Here is a 16408-nt window from a genome sequence, read left to right on the forward strand (position 1 = left end):
TTTTTTATTTTATATTTATATAATAATATGATTTTCATATTAAAGATAATAAAACGCTTGTTAATAAGGTAAAAAAATTTTCTAAGAAACTGTCGTATGGAAAAGTTATAGACGTTTTAAAATGATAAAGGAATTGACATGTGTCTTGCATGTGCAGAGAGAAAGTCATCATAAGTGAGATATTACATTCATGTCCTTCTCATCAATTTTTATTTTAAATTAATCTCCATTATCCAAATTTAAGATCAATGGATTAGATTTCCTTCTCACATTTCTCATTTTTGTTGTACTTTGTATTTTAACCTTACCCCTTTAAACTAATTGAAGTGAAAAATTATGAGAACTGCATACACACTTATATGTGATGCATCAAAAATATAATCACACATAGTAAAAGAGAGTTTATATATCTATATTTGTGTCATTTTACATGTTTTTATTTCCAATCATTAAAACTCTTTTTCTTTAAAAAAAAACCCAAAATGGTGAATGGGTATCCCATAACCAACCCTTTTTAAAAAAAATTATATTAATTTTCATATAATTGATAACATACAAGCTGACTTTTCCTGCCTCACTAAATCATATCTAACATTAATGTCTCTCTAAATGATACCACACAAAAAAAATTACAGTTTGAAACATTATCTGGAGAATTAAAAATCAATCACATAATCTCTAGCTATTCTATCTATCAAATCTCGGTTTTGTTCATTTATTTGTAAATACTTTCATGATTTATCCAAAACTTGATAAAACCTCTAAGGTTTACAATTTCTTTACCTCTTTGATTTTGGTTGAATTTATAAGAATCTAGGTTAACATCTTGAATTTTTTACAATACTATGAACTTTGTAAAAATATTACTCCCTCCGTCCCATTATAAGTGTCATAGTTTGACTTTTCAAGTATTTCTTTTGCAACATTGACCGTAAATATATTTGTTCGTGTCATATAATACTTGATGAAAATTATATCAATGTAAAATACATTTAAAACCCAATCCATTCATATATTTTACATCAAGTATTATATAACACAAACAAAAATATTGTCGGTCAAAGTTAAATAAGAAAGACTTGAAAAATAAAACTATGACACTTATAATGGGACGGAGGAAGTAGTTTCTAATTTCTATGACTATATATGCGTTTTTATTGATGATTATGTTACATATGCTCATATCAATGGATTTTATTCTCATAGGGTTCTCATGTAATTTTCAAAATGAGGAAAAAGTTGATTAAACTTTACAAATTAACTTAACAAATTTGATGTAAATGTTACACTTATGACTAATTTTGAGAACCGATAATGATGCATTTGTAGAACATATCTACTTTGTTGATATAACTGATGAACGTGTAATAATTTGTCAATTTTATATCATAAACGAAACAGTGTTACAAATCTATATATTATTTATTATTTGTTTAACTAACTTAAATGCGAAGTTAATGTACATTATATCTTGTAAAGAGTCAATCAATCAATCAATTAATCATACCCGGTGAAGTCCCACAAATAGCAAAGCTATAAGTAGGGTCTGGGAAGGGTGGGATGTAGGCACACCGTACCTCTATTCAATGGGATAAAGAGGTGGCTTTCAGATAGACCCTCAGCTCTAGAAAACATATGTATGAGGCAATATAAAAGGGAATCAAAGTTCAACAACAATATAACTGATAATAGCACGTAGTAAAAATGATAATATATATATATACATATATATATATATATATGATTAGGATCATGAGAGAACCTTTTTGAAATTGAGAACTATGAGAACTATTTTGGACCATAAAAAATCTAAAAATAAAAAAAATCATAAAATAAAAAAAACAAAAAAAATCAAAAAAGTATAAAAACCAAAATTCTTAATTTATCATCCCGGTTTCATAAAAAAAACACTCGGTTTAGCTAAATTATATACACATGTGTATAATATATACATATATGTATATTTACATGTTTTTTTTTGTACACATGTGTATAATTTAAGATAAATGATACTATACATATGTGTATATTACGTAACCAAAGATTATATAAATTATACATATGTGTATAATACGACGTTTTTTTTATTTTTTTGTATTTTTTTAATGAAACTGGAATGAAATATAAGAATTTTGGTTTTTTTACTTTTTTAAAATTTTTATTATTTTTTGTTTTATGATTTTTTAAGTATTTTTTTAAAGGTGTTTTTAGTGGTTCAAAATGGTTCTCAAAGTTCTCAATTTGCAAAGCGTTCTCTTAGGATCCTTACCATATATATATATATATAAGATGGATCTTGTGAGAAGTGATATTACAATGAGAAGTGCGAAAAGTGAATGTATAACTCCATTAATCCCTAATTTCACTCCCTTTCATATGATGTTACATACATATATGTACGTTGGTTGTATTTATGTCTTAATTACACATTCAAACCAACCTACAAACATATAAATGTACCGAGCCACATTCAAACCTATGTACCTACACACATATAAACATACATACACATATACAAACATACGTACACATATACAAACATACGTACCTACGCACATACATATGCACCTACACAACGCATCTATACATAAGAAAGGGAGTGGAATTAGGGATTAATGGAGTTACACCTTCACTTCTCGCTGTAAAAAAACTTCAATACCTATATATATATATATATATATATATATATATATATATATATATATATATATATATGAAAATACCATAATGGTGTGTGACAAAAAATAAGGTAAATAAAAGTCCCTAAGGTATTCCTTTCTCTTCCTACTCCCTAAAAATCTTGTAAAGAGTGTATAAGTAAAATAAATAGATGTATTCATTTATGGATAATCATATGTATTTCATAGGTTAGCATGATTAACTTTTTTGGTAAGATTATATTGGTTTGTCCATTTATTATAATCATCTAATTATCGTTTTTGTAGTTTCTCATAATATGTTTGTAAATCAAACATTATTTAATGTTACTAGCATAAGCAAATACACATCTACAAACTTTTTCTATATAAGTAAGTTTCTTTAGAGTTATGATGTTTCTCGAAAGACTTTATATGAAAAACATTTTAATAATTTGTTTTTGTATACTATTTATAAGGGTTGGGTTCAAATAAGAAGTTGTGACTTGTGTTTGTGTATGAATGCTAAGAAAGAGAGTATTTTTTCTCAATCAAAATTAATACCCACTTACAACCATGTAATCTCCTACACCTAAAAGAAACCCAACGACAACCGTCCAGTCAACCGTCACCGCTCCACCACCTATTGCCACCGACATCCTTGCCGGCTTCGGCTGTCCTCTCTATCACCATTGCGACTCCACATCTCCACCAACAGTCTAAATCAAACTCTGTCTATGTTCTTTCTGGTTTTTCGAAGGCGTTATTCAACTGAAATCGAAAATTAAGGACACCGTTTGACTCGCCACATTTGACCGAGCTTGGCGAACCTGTTTAGCACCTTCAATTTGGAAGTTTAAACCGCATTTTAACAGAAAGATATTTGTGGAAAATTGTTATTGATTGAAATCGGTGTGTAACCCCTATAAACACCGACACTTGTTTCGGACACACCTCGCTCACAAGACCTTTCCCAACTCGAAATATGTTCGCTATTGTGTCAATTTGCCCACCGCAATCGATGTTTTCAGCAAAATCTGACACCGTTTATGTTATTTGTTGAAGTGAAGACAAAGTCAAAATTATCATTCATGTGTGCACGTTTAATTTTTTTATTTCTCTAAGCGTGCAAGTAATTAGTCGTCAACCTTTCATTTTTCACCAAATTGAATTTATAAAACAATTGTGTTTTTCACCTAGTTGTGTTTTTATCCCTGTTCATTGTGTTTTTCATTACCGAAGAAACACTAATCTAAATCCGAGTAGGTTAGATTAATGATTCCATCGGGTATGGATTACGAAATAGGCATAAGGTTTGCAGAAGTTCGGATCTAGCAATTCCGACAGCGATGACATGCTAAACAGGACCATCGTGAGCTCGTTATGGAAAGGACAAGAGTGGGGTTCTTCCCGTAACCACCATCCGATGTGAGAAGAAGTACAATTTTTAGAGAGAGAAAGAACTTAAGTGATTGATGTAATACGTGGAGTGTAAATAAATACCTCATGATGATGATTTCGGTATTTATAGCCGGTGGTTAAGGTGAATATGATTGATGCAGCTGCCCTCTTCTAGAAGATGCTCTTTGTAACATCCCGAGATTATTATTTACGATTGGAGGAATTAATGTAAGTTATTAGAAAAATAATAATAATATAATAATGATAAAAGGATTGTGGGTTAAAATAGATAAAATTAAATCATGGACTTAGATGAAGATGTGCCTAAAGTCCATGAACTTAGGGAGTATAAATACCCCTTAAACCCTAAATCCTTTCCATCTCCATCATTCTACACCTTAGCCTACACCATCAAAAACACACACTTAAGCCAAACACTCTCTACTATATTCTATTCAACGATCCTAGACCAACCGAAGGTAAGAACTCATGTATCTCAGCTGACCCAACAATTTAGAACCCGATACCGCAGCCTCGGGATCCCGAATGAGCCGTTTGAATCTAGATCTAGCTTTATTCGGGTGTTTAATCAACCAAAAACGAGCTTAAGGGCCACCTTAGCTCAGATCTGGACACCCTGAAGCTACCTGAGTCATAAACGATCAAACTCCGACCAGCCATGATGGTTAACAACGGTTGACGGCGTCGAAATCGAAGAAAAACCCCAAAAACGCGAATAAAGAAGCTGAACTGAACATATACAGGTGTATAAGTATATACACCGTATATGTATGTGTAGCGTATACGTATATGCGCCGTGTATGTGTATGCCATATATGTATAGAATGTGTTGTAAAACACACTTGTTTTCTGCACCATTTATCATCATTTTAATCGCTTATGTATCTAATAATCAATGTTCTTAACTTATTTAGCATGATCTTACACAATTATATATTTTGTAGGTTGCGATTTTAAAGAAGAAAAGAACCGAGTTTTTATAAGACATAAAGACCTTTTACGCTCAAATCTTGAAGAACCAAGTTAAAGCCCTGCCCGAGCCCATTTGTGTGAAGCCTTGCATGAGTGAAATATATAATAACATCAAAATAATAAAAACCCTAATCATATTTCTTGGTCCGATCGGCAGCGAGAGATATTGAAACACATTTACGAGCCAAGATCTAGCCGCTAACATCGATACATCAATACGATAAACACGAGATCGATACGCTAGATAATACTTTATTGATACATTATAGGATGAATTACATTATGGTGTATACAACAAGTTATGGAGAGAAGCCGGCATGTTAACGACATGGATAAATTAAGGCTCAGATCTCTACATTTAATGAATAGGATCAGCCTATTTATAGGCATGGACCCCATTCGTTATACGACACTAACGAATGGGTGATCCTATTCACGAATGGCTTCCCATTCATTATCTACCGATAACGAATGGGGAATATATTAACAATTAAGCCTCTATTAGTTATATCACATAACGAATTGTGCTTATAACTTAACGAATAGTTTAGTCAACTAACGAATGGCCATTTTACATTAGATGTACAGACTATACTATCTATAACTTATTCGATCGGCTACGGACACCTAATCATGCAATAACAAGATAAAGAAAACAAAAGAAAAACAGTAAAAACCCTAAAGTTTTGTTCATATGGGGTGATTAGGAGCAGCAAGCAAAAGAAAAAATATATAATATTAGAGGGTTGGTCAAAAGTGGTGGCTAGGAAGTTCAACATAAGAAAAAAATTAAACTCCCCCCCACCTGTTCCGATCGGCATCTCCAAGGAGAAGAAGAAAAATTATTTTAGGGTTTTGACGGCAAAGGAAACCAAGGAGGACTCGGGACAGCAGCTCAGGATCATTTTTCATCATATATTTTAGCCCTAATTGAGAGTATAACATTCATATACTTTGTTTTCTTGTTCATTGTTTATAACTATCTTGTTCTTGATAATTTGGTTAAAACTTTTGCAATTGAGTTTGATTATCAATTGGTTGAGTATTATGATTGTCTTCTTAAGTATTAGCTTCTTTCAAAATAACATGAGTGGCTAATATTGTTAGTTCTACATAGGTTTGATGATAATTGTTCGGTTTTGATGAGTTTTATGGATTGTTTGATCAAAAGACTTAAATTATTATTGTAAAGTTTGGTTTAATATTGAATTAGGTTGTGTTTAGTGGCAGGTATTTTATTAATTATATCTCAATAACCTCATGGTTCGATTGGTTGAATTTGTTTTGATTGATTGTTGCTTGTTTGATTCTTTACTTAGTTTACCTTACGTGAATCCACGTAAGGTAATTCATGTGAACGAAACACATGGTCAAGTAAAACCAAAGTTTGTTCTAACCGAGCCAATATGCAAGAACGTGAACTCAAATGTCGTTCAAGTTTCTTATTTAAGACAAAAGTCCAAGAAGCCTGTAACTTATTCTCAAGTTGCTGAACAACAGTTGAATTCTGTTCAAGTTAATTTTCCAAGAGAAACTCAAAAGGTGCCCACGACTAAGTCCTGGGCTGCCTTTTTGAACTAATCACTTTTATTTTGTGTGTAGGGTATATCCAAGACCGTGTCGGGTGAAAACTGGATAATGGATAGTGGATGTTCTCGTCATATTACTGGAAAACTCAACCTCTTAACAAATGTGAGAAATATTCAAGGGGGTTATGTGGCTTTTGCTGGGAATTCTGGGGGTATGATCACACAAGAAGGTGAAGTTTCGAATAGTCACATTACGTTTGAAAAAGTCAATTACTGTGACAAGGTGGACCATAATTTATTGAGTGTGTCGTAAATCTGTGACAAGAAGTACACAACTATATTTACTAATAAAGAGTGTCTAATTTTAAAACCGGGATACGTGATTCCCGAGGACATGGTTGTCATGCGATCACCTCGATCAAACGATATTTATGTCTTCTAACGTATCAACATCTATCGAAACATGTTTTGTCTCAAAAGCAACCGAGAAGGACTCTATTCTATGGCATCGTAGAATGGGTCACATTCATGTTAGAAAGATGAATTATTTAATGGCGATTGATTTAGTTGAAGGTGTTTCTTTGAAGAACTTTAAATTATCTGATCATTGTGTTGCTTGCAAGAAAGGCAAACAGAAGAAAAAGTCACATCCGTCTAAATTATTGAATTCCATTGATACTCCTCTTGGACGACCTCATATGGATCTTTTTGGTTCTTTGAATCGTGCTAGTATCTCTGGATATTGGTATTGTCTTGTTGTTACCGATGATTATTCAAGATACTCATGGGTTTTATTTATGAGTTCAAAAGATCAAACACGTGTTCTGGTACAAAACCTAATCACTAAGATTGAATCACTATACAAGCAAAAAGTGAGGAGAATTCAAAGTGATAATGGTACTGAATTTAAGAACATTGTATTGGACGGTACCACAATAGAACGGTACCAAGAATATAGTGCACCTTATGTACCACAACAGAACGGTGTTGCTGAAAGGAAGAATAGAACTTTAATTGAAGCTGCAAGAACTATGTTTGCTAATTCTAAGCTTCCTGTCCAATTCTGGAATGAGGCGGTGAATACAACTTATTATACGCTTAATTAGGTTCGAACAGTTAAGAGACTCAAGAAGACAAGTTATGAGATTTTGAACAACCGAAAGCCTAACTTAAATTACTTGGAACCGTTTGGATGTCCTTGTATGATGTTGAAGAAGGATGTGGGTAAGTTTGAAGAAAAAGCCATAAAGGGGTATGCTTCTCCAAAGAAAAGAGTTTTTAATTTCACTTCTGGTTGTGTTGAGGAATGGTACCATGTGGACTGTTAAAAGTACACCACACCTCCTCAAGGGAAAGGTCCCGATTAGATGTTTGATTATGATGGCTTATTTAATTCATTCACTCCATCAACTGAGCAACCAGATGAAGACCTGGTTCGTGCATACTTTGAAGATCAATTGGTCATTCCAAGATTTTCAAGTTCTAATGATGTTGTAGCTCCAACTGAAGATCCATGTGATGATCCTCCAGCTTCTTCTGATAATGTGATGATCCATGTGATGATACTCCTGATATTGCTGATACAGTTGAAAGTGATTATTCATCTCATGAGCTTGGAGAACATTACACTAACTTATTTGACAATGTTGTTGTTCATGAGAATCCCATTCTTCGGATTCATAATTATCATCCACGGGAAAACATCATTGGATAACTTGATGTGGGCGTTCAAACACGTCATCAAGTTGCTTCGTCGAATGAGAATAATGTATTGTGTGCTTATGCGAATTTACATTCATCTGGAATCGTAAATCTTGCCAAATTCACTTTCTTTCTATCCCAAGTTGAGCTGACGACGACTCTAAGGCACTTGAAGATCCTTCTTGGGTAGAAGCCATGCAAGAAGAATTGCAGCAATTTTCACGTTTGGGTGTTTGGGAGCTTATTGATAAACCTGCTTGAGTCAAGAAGGCTATTCCGACTAAGTGGGTATTTAAATGTAAGAAAGACGATCATGGTGTGATAGTGAGAAACAAGGCACGATTAGTGGTGCAAGGTTTCCATCAGCAATAGGGTATTGACTACACTGAAGTATATGCTTCGGTTGTAAGATTGGAGTCTATACGAATCTTTCTGGCTTATGCAGCTTACAAGAATATCAAGGTCTGTCAAATGGATGTTAAAAGTGCTTTTCTCAATGGTAACTTGAATGAGGAAGTGTTTGTTTTACAGCCTCCTGGCTTTGAAGATCCTGATTATCCGGACCGAGTTTACCGCTTAAACAAGGCCCTGTATGGTCTACATCAAGCCCTGAGAGCTTGGTATGGCACACTTTTCGACCATCTGACTGATAACGCCTTCAAGCGAGGGACTGTCGTCTGCACTTTATTTTATAAGACAGTTGGTGATGATCTTCCCCTCATTCAGATTTATGTCGACGACATTATCTTTAGGTCTACAAACGACACGTTATGTAAGGAGTTCGAGAAGTCAATGCAAACAAAGTTCGAGACGAGCTCGATGGGAATTTCTTTCTAGGGTTGCAAGTTCACCAGTATACGAAAGGAATTTTTATTCACCAGACCAAGTATGTGAACGATGTCTTGAGCCGATTCAAGATATCTGCTGGAAAAATCCCTTTAACTCCTCTCCCTGTGGGTCACAATTTATCACCGGATGAATTGGAGAACACCGTTGATCCTACCCTCTATCGTGCTATGATCGGATCTTTAATGTATCTAACGGCTTCTCGCCCCGACATTATGCTTGCTGTTTGTCTCTGTGCTAGGTTTCAAGTAAGTCCATGAGTGACTCACCTAGCAGTGGTCAAGCGAATTCTTTAGTATCTGAGGGGAAATCCAGACATCAGGTTATGGTACCCCAAGGACGATAACTCTGAACTTACCGCCTTTTCATACTCGGACTACGGAGGTTGCAAGATTAACTTCAAATCAACTACGACAGGGTGTCAATTCTTAGGAAACCGGCTTGTTTCCTGGCAGTGTAAGAAGCAGACGACGGTCTCTACTTCAACCACTGAGGCAGAATATATTGCAGCCTTGAGTTGCTGTTCCCAGATTTTGTGGATTCAACAACATATGTGCGACTACGGTTTGAAGTTTCTTACTACTCCTATTTTTATTGATAACTCTGCTGCCATAAGTATCACCAAAAATCCCGTACAACATTCTAAAACGAAACATATAGAAATTCTATATCATTTCATAAGGGATTGTTTTGAAAAGAAATTAATCGACCTTGAGAAAGTACATACTGATTTTAAGAAAGCCGATCTATTTACCAAAGCCTTTGACAAAACTCGATTTCAGTTTTTGCTTGGTTTAAATGGATTGAAGACCCTTGCTGATATCCTGTAATAAGGATAACTATCTTTCTTTTCTGTTTAATTTTTCTTTTAAATTTTATTTTGGTTTTGGATTTTATGGGGTGAAAAATAGAAAATACAAAAATATTGTGCCTTTTGTTTTGTATAGATAAAACCCAAAAACATTGAAAAATTTATAATCCAAAAACATTTGAAAATTTTATAATTCCAAAAATATTGTGTTTTCTTGTTTTTAATGTCTTTAAAATATTTTGAAAATCCAAAAACAGTTTAAAATCTTGAAAAACCAAAAACATTGTATTTTCATTTTGTATAGAAAAATCTGAAAATCCAAAAATCCAAAAAGATTGTGAAGTTTTTATGTTTATAAGAAAATTGAAAAAGATAAAAAGATTGTGTTTTATGTATGTGAAGAGAAAAACCAAAAATATTTTTGCATACGTTCGCTGAAAAGTATGTCAATTACTCATATATGAAGGACATGTACTTGTATATGTTTGGTCATGATATTTACTTGTAAATATTCAGGATAACCATTTACCTGATAATGGAAAGTAGTTGGGGCGTTCATTATGCGCTTTAGTATTTTTTCTCGCTAAAAATTATGTCGGTTATTTAAGTTTGTGGAGCATGCTTGCATGTTTTGGTCCTATTATTCACTTGTGAATTGATAGGTTAGCCATTAATTTATAGACTTATGTAACTGGGGCGATTAAATTCATTTTGTTTTATGCTCCTCAAAATTTAGAGTTTTTGAAGCAAAAAGAGAAAATGATAGTACATTGATTGCTTTGACCCCATATCCAGCAAGAAATAAGCTTAAAAGACTGTGTGCTTAATTGCATTGGTGCATTGGTAGGTCTAAAACAAACTGTTAGAGTAAAGTATGTGATATAAACATAATGAAATGCCAAATTGAAAGAGGTATTAGTCTCTAGCAAAATCTCGGTGAGGATGGCAGAAATGTAATAACCTGTCATATTCAAGCCTTATATTTGTTTGATCACCCAAAAATAAAATAAATCAAATAACAAGCATTGAGGTTCGGGACACTGTGAGTCTTTATGCGGCTTAATCATCTGGGTATTCATATGCATGGATATTTCACTCGCTTTTAGAGCAAACCCAAAGTCATTAAACTTGATCAGTGCTGTACCTCTTACAATCTAAATTATTGACCTGATTAAAATCCGCTGTTAGTCATACATTTGTTCCTCCCTTGCGCTCGTCTCAATACCATTAAGAAACGGACCCCAGGGGATACAGTGTATGTAAGCCGACAGATGGACTCGTGCATACTCACTCATAATAAAGGAAACTCAATGCATTGCTCATAAATTTCTATAAAAAATTCAAATTTTGATCAATAATATAATGGTTTAAGTCAAGTTGGGGTGATATGGCAAAAATCAAATTAAGCTTGAACCGAGATTAGAGGCTGATAGTTTCTGAAATTATGTGCTTTAATTGAATCATTATTCATATCACAAAAACGTTGAAAGTTTGCTATAAGATTTAAGTGGACAACAATATCAATGACCGACTTAACGCCAGTCACAACATCGCTGAAATATAAAACTGTGATGGAAGGAGAATCTGGTCAATATGATTCTCTGCTCAACTCACCAAAAATCCAAAAATATGTGCTGCTTTTGAAAATTATACAAAAACCCAAAAACATTTTTTAGTCTAGGTTTTTACTTTTGGATATACTTTTTTTCTGTAAATATGTTACGTAAAAAATTCAAAATACCAAAAAGATTTTAATTTTTTATTTTACATATTATTTAGTTATCTTTAAGTTAAGTGTTCCAAAATGTAAAACACGTTAAGGTATTCGATCATCGAGATATGAGCTCTCGGTGATTCATTTAAGTTATTTGGTATTATTATTTAATTAATATTTAATTTGATTGATTTAATTAATTTAATTTAAAATTACATAAAGTATTTCGTTAAAAGTGATTCGTTAAATTTAACGAATTAAAGTCATTTATAACGAATTGAACTCCAATTCGTTAACTTTAATTCGCTCCTGCCACCCTGTAACGAATGACTTCTAATTCTTTAAGATTTTCACGAATTACTTGTAATTCGTTAAGCCACGTGTTAATGTGAGATAACGAATCACCTGATTCGTTATTTCAAAATTCAAACGAATCAGATGATTTGTTACATTGGGGAATGTGTTGTGTCAGACCATATAGGAATTGGGTAGGCGATTCGTTTCATACCATTCACTTTCTTCTTTCTGTCCTACTGTTACTCTGGCCAAAATTCTCCAAAATTTCCGATCTTCATTATACTGCGTTTAGATCATATATTCTGATTCCTAAGGTATATACGATCATAACGTGATGATTTACATCATCGTTGATGAATGTTTGCTGGGTTAATTGTTGATTTTGTTATCGGGTTTTTTAGAGTTTTGATGAACTTTAAGTTAACCACCTTTTACCATGTTTTGGAACAACAAATCGATACCATTATGATCGCAATATGATTCCGAGATCCATTGTTATCATTGATTTGGTTTCATGTTGCTGATCATAGGTGTATTGATCTTCGATTACTATTTTGACTTTTTAGTGTTCTTGGTGATTTTGACCTTGACCAAATTAGTCAAACATCAAGCTTAATTGGCCATTTGTTAACTTTTTAACGAATAGGAACTCATTCGTGTCCAATTAGTTATACATATCACACGAATCAAGATAACGAATCGTATATTATAACGAATCAGATTCTCCTTCGTTATTTATAACAAATTAGCCTTAATTCGTTAACATTTATTAGTGATTCGTTAAGCCTAATTCGTTAACTATTTACCTGATAGCGAAGTAGCTGATTCGCTTTAACGAAATACCATTTCGTCATAACGAATCAGAATATCTAACGAATGACATATTAATTATTTTAAAATTAAAAGTTTTATAAATTGATTTAATTTTGAAAACTTTTAATTATATATTACTTATATAAATATTATTATTCACTATCACTGATTCCCGAATTTGTTTACGCAGTTCAATGGCTGATAACATGGATTAAGATCCTCCCGTTGATTCCCCTCAACAACAACAACAAGCTCCAGATATTCCCATGCTTCCATATGACAAACGACACAATGTTTGTGCCTTTGTTGATCCAAATTCTGCTAATGAGAACATTTTTGGTGGGATGTTGGAGTTCTTACGCCGTTCACGTATACATTATGCTATCACTGCTAATCCTGATGTCCGATTCAACATCGAGCGTCAATTTTGGAATACGACAAGATATGTGGAGGCTGAGAATCACATTGTGGGTGAGGTGGATATGAGACCAGTTGTGGTATCAACTGAGTCTATTTGAAAGGTGCTGAGATTCGGTGATACGATTGATGACCCGAGTGAGTACCACAAAGAACTGATCAAAGATGAGTATTTTATTCTGGTGACCTTGATGAGTCCATGTATAACAAGGCATACTTGTGTCCACCATACAAGTATTTATTACACATTCTTATTCATTTCCTTGGTGGACGTAAAGGGGGTTTCGACGAATGCCGAATCGTGCTTCAATCGGTTTTCGTTTCTTTGGTTCTAAATAAAACCTTCAATTTCTCTCAAATGATCTTAGATCATCTCAAAGAAAATTGTACTGTTGTGAAGCGACGTGTAAAATTCTTGAAGTATCCTCGCTTCATTCAGTTGTTCGTTCAAGATGCTATACGTGATTTGGTGCTCGACCCAACACGTCTCGATGATAAGCTGAAGTTGGAGAACATGTCAGCTGATACTATACGTTGGATGAAATCGTACCGCCAGACTCCTCATCCACATACCAAAAGATTGATTGGTCATCTCGCGAATCCAGATTCTGAATGTCCTCCCAATGATCGCTGGATCCACGACGATTCGGATTCTGAGCTTGAGGAAGGAGAAGGTGGGAACGAGGGTGATGATAATGATGATAATGATGATGGTGGTAATGGTGGTAATGGAGATGCTGGTGACGCTCATGCTCAACAACAAGCTGCGGTTGAAGCTGCTTTAGCTGCTACTATAGCCGTTCAACGCAAAAGGAAAGGAAAAGAGTTGGTGGGTGAAGGGTTGTCTAAGTGAGGAGTGTCGGCTGGTGCTGGCATCTCATTTGGAGTTCAACCTCCAAGGTCGTCCACTCCTCAAAGACCAGTGGTGCTGGATACTACTAGCACCCCGGAATTAACTTTGATGACCACGCTTACGTCGGATCCGAGGCTTGGTATGATTCCTCAGTTAGTTTATCTACAATACTAAGGCCTACAACTGCTACTTTGGTGGTCTCTCCTACACCGATGATGATGCCTCCACCACCAATGTATTTTTCATATTTGAGGCATAACCGACCTCAAAGACCTGTTCAACCAATCCCTTCTTCGTTTCTTGCTATGTCTTATGATCAACAAATGAACATGGTCTTGAGTCTACTCCATTTGTATGAAAATCAAATGTTTGCTGACCGAATGAATTAAGAACGCATGATGGAAATCCAAAAGAAGCTGGTAAGTTATGTATCTTTCTACCAGAAGGAGACAAAGGCCCTCCGTGAGATTGTTGAGTCTCAGGGGGTGAAGAAAATAAAACAACAAGAAGATCTTATCTTGCAGCTAACATGCAAGGACGATGAACTAAAGAAGCTCAAAAATGATGAAGAAGATCCAGATGCTTCGGGTACTAGGGGAAGTGAGCCTATACAAACTCACGGCTTGGCTTTAGGTGATGGTATAAGTGCAGCTGGTGATTCGGGAAAACAGATCATCGCTTATCATGATACAACAGCTGCTACACCCATTGAGATGATCAAGGCTGATATTATCATCTTTGTTGATGGTGCGGGGGGTGGTTAGAAGCATTGTTAATGCAAATGAGATTGAGGAAGGACAGTTTGTTGACAGGTCACTAACACGAGAGCAGATTTCCATACTGCTTGGTCTAAACGATGATGAATTAACCGTGTTAGAGGCTGAGGACGATGTGGAGGTTGAAAATGATGAAGAGATCTTAAATGATCCGACTGTTGAGATGAGTACGGTGTGTATTTATAAGGATGAGGAAGTGGGGATCGAGGACATGACCGCTGAGGAATACCCTGATTTATTTCAACACACTAATGTTGATCAGGGTGCTCCTATATTTACTGAGGAAACTGTCAAAGCAGGTGAAGACCATCTGGAGAAGATTTCCAAGGGCAAGAATGTTGTTGACACAAGATTTGGCTCATAGCCCGATCCGTCCGTTGCTGACATTCAAGAATGGTTTGCTCATTGGTACAAGAATTCTCGTAAGATTATTAAGGCATTCCGGTATGTGGATCAAGAGCAGAAAGTTGAAGCTGTCGCTCGAGCTCAAGCAAATCAGATGACCTCCTTCAAGGCTGTATCTAAAGTTTAAGGTGATATTATTTCGTGGTTGTTTGATTCTGATTTAAATGTATGTATTATTAAATGGGAGAAGGGCATTCAGTATTATGCGAAGATTATTGACGTTCTTTCGTTACCAATATGGGACGTGCGGACTTTGGCGTACCGTCTTTATAAACCGTGGGGGAGTTCAACATGCATATTGGTTTCACAAACATTTGTTGTTTGAGGTCAATCATGGATTTAAGTTCCTTAGACCACAGGTTCCAAAGCGTAAGCGTATCGATGAAATTGATCCAAGGACAGGTTGGAGGAAGTTGGTTCTTAAGGTAAAGCCGCCAAGAACAGTGAAGCGTGTACCGGTGAAGACGCTGAACCAACATATGTATTTATCTTTCAACCACTGATACTACGACAATCGAACTGGCGAGTACGTTATTGTGTTGGGTAAAGGATTAAAGACCAAGCTGATAAGATCATTGATCCGATGTGGCTTGTGAATTTAACGGAGACCGAAAATGACGTGCTATTTAAGAATAAGATATTAATAGAACGTCGTGAAGACTATGACCGAGCAATGCAGTTTCAACGCCCTGTTCGTGTGTGTCATGAACATGGTATTCACAGTTGCAGAGATTGGCAGACAAGACGCTCCAAGTAAATTAAAGACAAAGAGCTCAAGACGAGGGGGTGTCTGTTAGTACACGGTTTTGTGTCTCGAGTCTTTGTATTTATCATTTTGTATTTATCGTTTATTTAATGTAAAAGTTATTTATATTTAAGCTAGTTCGTTAGTGGACATGTCTCGTTCGTTAAGGATGCTTAACGAATCAGGGGGTATTTCGTTAAGTTTATCTGTTTAATATATTGTAACGAAGCAGGAGTCTAGTTCGCTACAGAATGTGTAACGAACTAGCCCTGTTCTCTATATATATAGAGGTTCATCCTCTTCATAATTTAAGTTTTGAGTTAAGATTAACGAACCTCTGCCCAATTGTTCTCTCAAGCTTCATCTTAATTATTCAATCTATAATACACATATATACAAACTAATACTAATATATACAATATATAATCTATAAGAGCAACTATGAACTAGATCTGTAATTGTTATTAGACC

This window comes from Bidens hawaiensis, unplaced genomic scaffold, assembly GCF_021521415.1.
Source record: "Bidens hawaiensis isolate Kalapana, Puna unplaced genomic scaffold, B.hawaiensis_p1.1 tig00053535_1, whole genome shotgun sequence".
Classification (NCBI taxonomy): domain Eukaryota; kingdom Viridiplantae; phylum Streptophyta; class Magnoliopsida; order Asterales; family Asteraceae; genus Bidens; species Bidens hawaiensis.